Source organism: Seriola aureovittata, chromosome 12, assembly GCF_021018895.1.
Source record: "Seriola aureovittata isolate HTS-2021-v1 ecotype China chromosome 12, ASM2101889v1, whole genome shotgun sequence".
NCBI lineage: Eukaryota > Metazoa > Chordata > Actinopteri > Carangiformes > Carangidae > Seriola > Seriola aureovittata.
The window spans coordinates 19,149,278-19,155,631 of NC_079375.1; the positions used below are offsets into that span (position 1 = coordinate 19,149,278).

At 41.7% G+C, this 6,354-nt stretch overlaps 1 long non-coding RNA gene across 1 annotated transcript; it reads left to right on the forward strand.

Annotated features, from left to right (window-relative positions):
- The first annotated feature begins 399 nt into the window (after positions 1-399).
- Positions 400-3,955, forward strand: LOC130179231 (uncharacterized). Its single transcript, XR_008829258.1, has 4 exons — positions 400-818; positions 1,849-1,920; positions 2,110-2,166; positions 2,429-3,955. It is a non-coding gene; the product is annotated as an uncharacterized LOC130179231 (long non-coding RNA).
- The last annotated feature ends 2,399 nt before the right edge of the window (positions 3,956-6,354 follow it).

Sequence of the window (6,354 nt, forward strand, 5' to 3'; positions counted from 1 at the left end):
TGTCATGTTTTTATAGATATGTTATCTCAAGTTATTGTCCATGAAAGAGTGAAAGAAAGTACACTCAGAATTTTATATTGTATTGTGCATATTTAAAAATGCTTGATTTTGAGGTTGCTGTTGATGAACAAAAGGAAACGCACACAGAAAACAAGGAAGAAAATGTTTGGAAAAAACAATTTTGATGTCTAGTTGTAAATCTAGTATTGCAACAAATAATTTTCACCATTTCGAAAAGGACGATTTGAATTAAACGTTCAATCCACAGAGGTTTTGTATTCGTAAAACTTTCCCAGAGCCCAAATTTTAAAGCAGGTGATGACATCTCACTATAAAGCCTGCGTGCAGAGGGCCGCGCAACTGGGAGATAAACCTGCACAGAAGCTAGGAAACGTTTGTACAGTGCTCTGGTGAACAGTAGGAATGATTTCCTGTAACTTTCTTTGTGACAGTGGAGCTGAATGAGTCTGTTAGAGAAGGAGCTCCACTGTCTCTGCAGTGTGTCGTGGAGGGGATGGGTTGATTTGTCTATGATGAAGAGCGCTCTGTTCAGTGACCTCTTGTCCCCTCACCGACTCAAACATCTCCAGGTTCTGACCAGTGATGCTCCCGGCCGTGAGGATGGAGTTTATTGATCCTGCTTTTCCCCAGCAGACCACAGCACAGTAGATGGCGCTCGCTACCACAGACGGGTACAAAGATCTCCAGCATCTTGCCACATACATTGAAAGATCTGGGCTTCCTCAGAAAGAAGAGTCTGCTCATCTTCATCTTGAGACGGACAGAGACACTAAAGAGCTCTTCTAACTCTAGTGCAGGTAATTCATCTGTCACTGCACCTCAATAAACTGAGGACAGCTCAACACATATATTTGTATTCTGTTAACAGTTTAAACCACTCCCTCATCTTGCATACACACAAGAATACACACACACACACACACACACACACACACACATACATCTAAGAAACACACTGTTTAGATGTGATATGACACTTTTGCAGAGTACTCATCTGTGCAGTTAAGTGTTAATGTGTTTGTGACATTAGCCAGGAGAAGGGTGCATTCTCCCTTTGTCTCACATCTCTCCATAACCACCCCAGCGCCAAACTCTCTCTGTGTGTGTGTGTGTGTGTGTGTGTGTGTGTGTGTGTGTGTGTGTGTGTGTGTGTGTGTGTGTGTGTGTGTGTGTGTGTGTGTGTGTGTGTGTGTGTGTGTGTGTGTGTGTGTGTGTGTGTGTGTGTGTGTGTGTGTGTGTGTGTGTGTGTGTGTGTGTGTGTGTGAGTGAGTGTGAGAGAGAGGTGGGATATGGCGTCAGGCAGTTATAAATGGCCATCATTTCCCAAACCACTCTGTTCTCCATTGTGGAGCGCATGTCGCCGCGGGGAAAGGAGGTGATGTGTGTGTGAGAGCGTGTGTAGGAGGATGTAAGGGTGTGTGAGGGGGTAATAGAGGAAGTGAAGGGGCTGATAGTCCCAGAGGAAAACTGTGACGGTTGGAGAGTAGCAGAGACGCACCGCTAGGTAGACTGGAAAGCTTCACTGAAATCAGTCTGAGCAGAGGAAGAGACAGTCGTCTACAGTTAATGCAGAACACCAAACTACACGCTAAATACTGAGCTTTAGACAGGATATTAGAAATACCTGCCTGTGCTCAACCTGAACCCCTCAAACTTCACATTTTAAGATATTGTTCCTGTAGAATATTACAAACAGCCTCACGAACGCCCCATGTGTCACTTGTGGTACAGAATGTAAACAGCTCAGATTGTCAGATCTCTGAAACAACACCTCAGACATGACCTTAATGAGCTTCAGCTTCTTTTCTTTTATATACATGTCACCAGTTCATGGATCTTTCCCGTCTTCCCTCGAGGAGAGCCAAAGTGGAACCAGAACTTCCGGATTCTGTTCCAGACGTAAGAAAAGCTCATTTAAAATCCCTTTGACCTTTGCAGCAAAGCAAATGACTAAAGATCCAGCGTCCTGCAGCCATGGGACAAAGTCTTAGTCAACAGCATGTCGTGTGTCTTGCTTCATATGTTTAGATAAGGAGGGCAATTTTTTTCAAATTTTGAATAAATATTTTTATTTTATTTTTTTACCAGCCATTTCCCATAGGTCCCGGAGCGTGGCGGATTAAAGATTAAGGTTCAACAGAAGAGGTGAGTCCATGAGCAAGTCAAGGAGTCGCAGTTAGAGAGACAGAGAGGTCTGTGCACCGTAGAAGTTTTTAGTTTTTAGCTGAGAGCAGAACAAAGAGAGTGTTGGAGAGTTTTATGGATATGGGTGAAATGTAGGAAAGGTGAATTTTAATGAGAGTAATTTTTTCTGTGTTCTCTGTAATCTTCATCAACATCACAAAGTTTTCCATTTTATAATAGAAAATGTTGTAGTGGATGGTAATTTGTCTTTATTTTTTTCCAGAGAGACCAGTGAAAGAAATGCTGCGTGAGGGAGCGGACTGAACGGCAGAAGCTCGTGGAACAGACGCCTGTCACGACTTTGTCTGCGCCCACAGTTTTTTGTGTTTCTTTATTTTCTTCTTTAGACCTTCATTTTGCCGTCAACTTTTCTCCTGAAACGTGAGCAGGGTGATCGATCCTTGTCGTGAGGCTTCACGCACGGCCCCATCGGTCTGCCCCTCTCTGAACCATGTCAGCTGTGCATCTACAGAGCAGTGTTATAGGAGCATCTCACTCTCTAATCATCTCAGGGATCACATGTGTTTCATTACATTAGTGTCTGTCTTTTGCTTACCTGTCTTTTTCTTAGATAAACATTTTCATGTTTTTGTTAGAGAAACTCAGTCAGACGAGTTCAGGTACCAATTCATTGACTTCTAATTTACTTTAAACTATTTATTTCAGACAATTTAAAGTGGATATTGTTAAAGTAACTATTTCATACAAATGATAGTGACCCTGCAGTGTTTAGACTTGGTCTCTACTGGTCTTTCTTTTCAGCAGGTTTGCAGGTTTTTAACTTGAAGCTGGACATTTCAACTATTTATGCAATTTTTATTTTAGCTATTTATTGTCATTTCAACTAATGCAGCTTGGTTGGATGTGTGTCCTGTGCAGTTAGCTTATTTTAGCTGGCAGTTTTTTGGTTATTAGGAATAATAAATGTAGATATATAAATATATAGATCAGCCTCAGAAAAATTTGTAATTTGTAAATCTACAGATATACACACATTTTTCTATTCTGCTCCACCATCTTTCCACGTTCTCCCTGCTGACTGCAGAAGTACGCCATGGGATACACGTGGCTGGGAATTACTGGGTCATGTTCATTGATATTAAGATAGTGTAAACATCACTTAATCAAAGTTTCTAGAAATAAAAAGTAGAACATTTCTCTCTAGCTGAATTTGAGAATCACCCTATTGTTAAATGTCTGTGTTGTGCCTCGCATTTTCCCAACTTGTGTCAACGGTTCATTTCAAGTGTTACCCTCATAATACTCTTTGCAGAGGCCACTCGTGGTGCCAGCTAAACCTTGGGATAGAACTGTCTTTTGTTTTATTCTTATATCCCTCTTTCCCATCTCACGAGGAACTCTCACTCTACTGTACGTCTGCTCTCGTTCTTATAACTTAAGAATCTTTTGTTAATGGTTTTGTGTTTTCTTTTGGCAGTCGTAAAGTTTAGGATTTAAAACTGTTAATGACTTCTGGCTGTGCTTGCCCACTATCAGCTTATATTATCCTCTTTTCTCTTATGGTCTTAAAGCAGTTTGGTTACACCGCACGTCCAACTATTGAGATTAAATTGGTCTATCAAAAGCAACACTTGTGGCCAGGTTCATCCAGTGATTTGGATTTATGTCCATGGAAGTAATATGCAGATTCTAAGAGTTATTGTCTCATTTTGCATAAAAATGTAGCACTTGCGCAAAATCGCTTGAAAGTCTCTTTTCTGCACTTTGCTTTCATTTCATGAAATAAAGATTCCTGACACACTAAAGTAACGTCTGTATGTGTTATCTTTCCTCGGTGGTTTCCTCACTGAAACATTCATAAACATGCAAAACCCGTTATGATCATTGCCGTCTCATTTTGACGTGACACTAGCACTTGCACAGCTCGTGATGACGGGACCACTACACCTTCCCTCTTGTTCTCAGAAATATTGTAAACCACAAACGCTCCATCTTTCCCTCTCCCCTTCAAAAGAGGTTAGAAAAATTAAATGGCGAGAACAGCAAGGGAGCCTGTGTGTACACCCACTTCAATATATTACAAATGTCTTCCACTTAGGCCTGTTTCAACCAGGGGCCTGATATGGTTTTGATACAAAAGACAAGTGAGGAAAACGAGAGGGCCGTTTAAGGAGGGGAAACGGTCAGTGTTTGACAGGAGGCCTTTCTAAATCCCACACTCATCCATCATAAGTGGCATTTGTGCACTCTGAAGGCCTGATAGTAGCCTTTTGCATTTTCACACTGCGCTTTGCCTTCTGCATTTGGTCCGGGGGAGAGAAAACGATGGAGGAAAAAAGGTTGGGGGGGGGGGCACATTTATATACTATAGTTTCATTCATTCTCTTTTTTTTTTCCAACATCATCCCACTCTCGCTCCTTCAAGGCTGCTTCTCCTCTCTTCCCCTCTACATTTTGGGAAAATCACTCTCTGAATTGGAAAAGGGACCCTGGGGCCACAGGCGCAGGGTCCACGTTTCGTTTTTTTTTTTTTTTTCTTTGGATAATTGACTCCCATTGCCTGGTAATTCATCGCTTGCATATGCCAGCTAATTCATCAGAAGAAGAGAAGCTGCCGACCTCACAACCTTGCATGCCCCACCACCCCACATGCCCCCGAAAACACACACACACACACACACACACACACACACACACAGACTTCATATTTCAACACTTCTCACATCTCAACCTCGCAGTGCTCACTCGCATATATGCATGCACACATACAAAACACACACACACACACACACAGGATTGAGTTTACCCCCCTTCCACCACTGCCCCCCCCCCCCCCCCCCCACACCCCCCACCTGCCCCAGAAGAGCCAGGAGCTTGGAATGAGAGGAGGGAGCAAGCGGCAAGTTAGCGGATGAAAAACCTGAGATGATAGATGGGGCGCATTGTGGCATTATGAATGAATTATACCTCCCAAATACCTTGAGCAGTGCAGACTGTCAGCCTGTATCTATACTAATCTGGGAGAAAATATAGCTGTTTCCACATTAAAGGGGGCCGGCAAAGAACGGGCCACAAAATTAATTGAGCAATCAGGCCATTAGAGAGAAACACCACACTGAGTCCTGGTTCTGATGTAGCAACATTTATCACTGCCGACCGGGAATCTGTTTCCATTCCTGTTTTTTTTTTTTTTTTTCCTTTCTCTCTCGTTCTCTCTAACGTGGCCCAATCTTCAAACAGATTAGGATTATTGTGACAAGACAAAGGTATCTTTTGTCTTTTTCCATAGCCGTGTCAGCGCCTGCTGCATTTATCACGGTTGTCACACAGTCTTAAGGCTTTCAGCTTGCACACCTTGTCCCATTTTTCTCCCAGCGGTGGGTCCGTGTTAAATTTGCAAAGAAAAGTACATTATAGGAGAATGTCCCCTGATAAATTATAGGCTGGACTGTCAGATACATGAGTGTGTGTTTGCATTATTTCCCCCCTCCCCTGTTGAGTTCAGGTTTATGTTTATCAGGTGACTCTCTACAAAATATGATTGTGATTTTTCTTCCTCAAAGTCTCTTCCTCACAGGTTTTGGGGAGATGTTGCTATTGTAGGTGCTCAGTGGTATATGAAATGGTAAAGATCAACAAACAGATAAAGAAAAAAACAGGTAGAAAATGTACTGTGCAGACAGATTAACAGTGTGAAACATTTTTAACAAATACAGTAATATTTGCTAAATGTCACAGATTCATTGATTTTCATATTTTTTCCTTTATGATGCATCATTATCATCATTATTATTATTACAGAAATGTATAACCCTGCCATACGTCTTATTCTTAAATAGCATTACAATAACTGTATACCGTAAATATAAATGCACCAGATGTTGGCCAGATGCAGATATGCACATATTTGAAGCTGCTACACAGGGAAAGCAGACTGAGGCAGGAACCTCCTCAGAATATGACATGATAGCATGTCATGGTCATTTTCGTATCATGCATGTTACACTTAAAATACTGCAGAACACTGGGAAAAAATTTGATATAAAAATATGATAAATGTATACATATGATAAGTTGAAATCTTCAGACTATCTAGAAATAACCCCAACTTTTTTAGAAGACTGCTTCACTTGTCCCTTTGGCACAGTGACAGAAAAGCACTTTGGCTGCTCTGTGGATGCTCTGTAT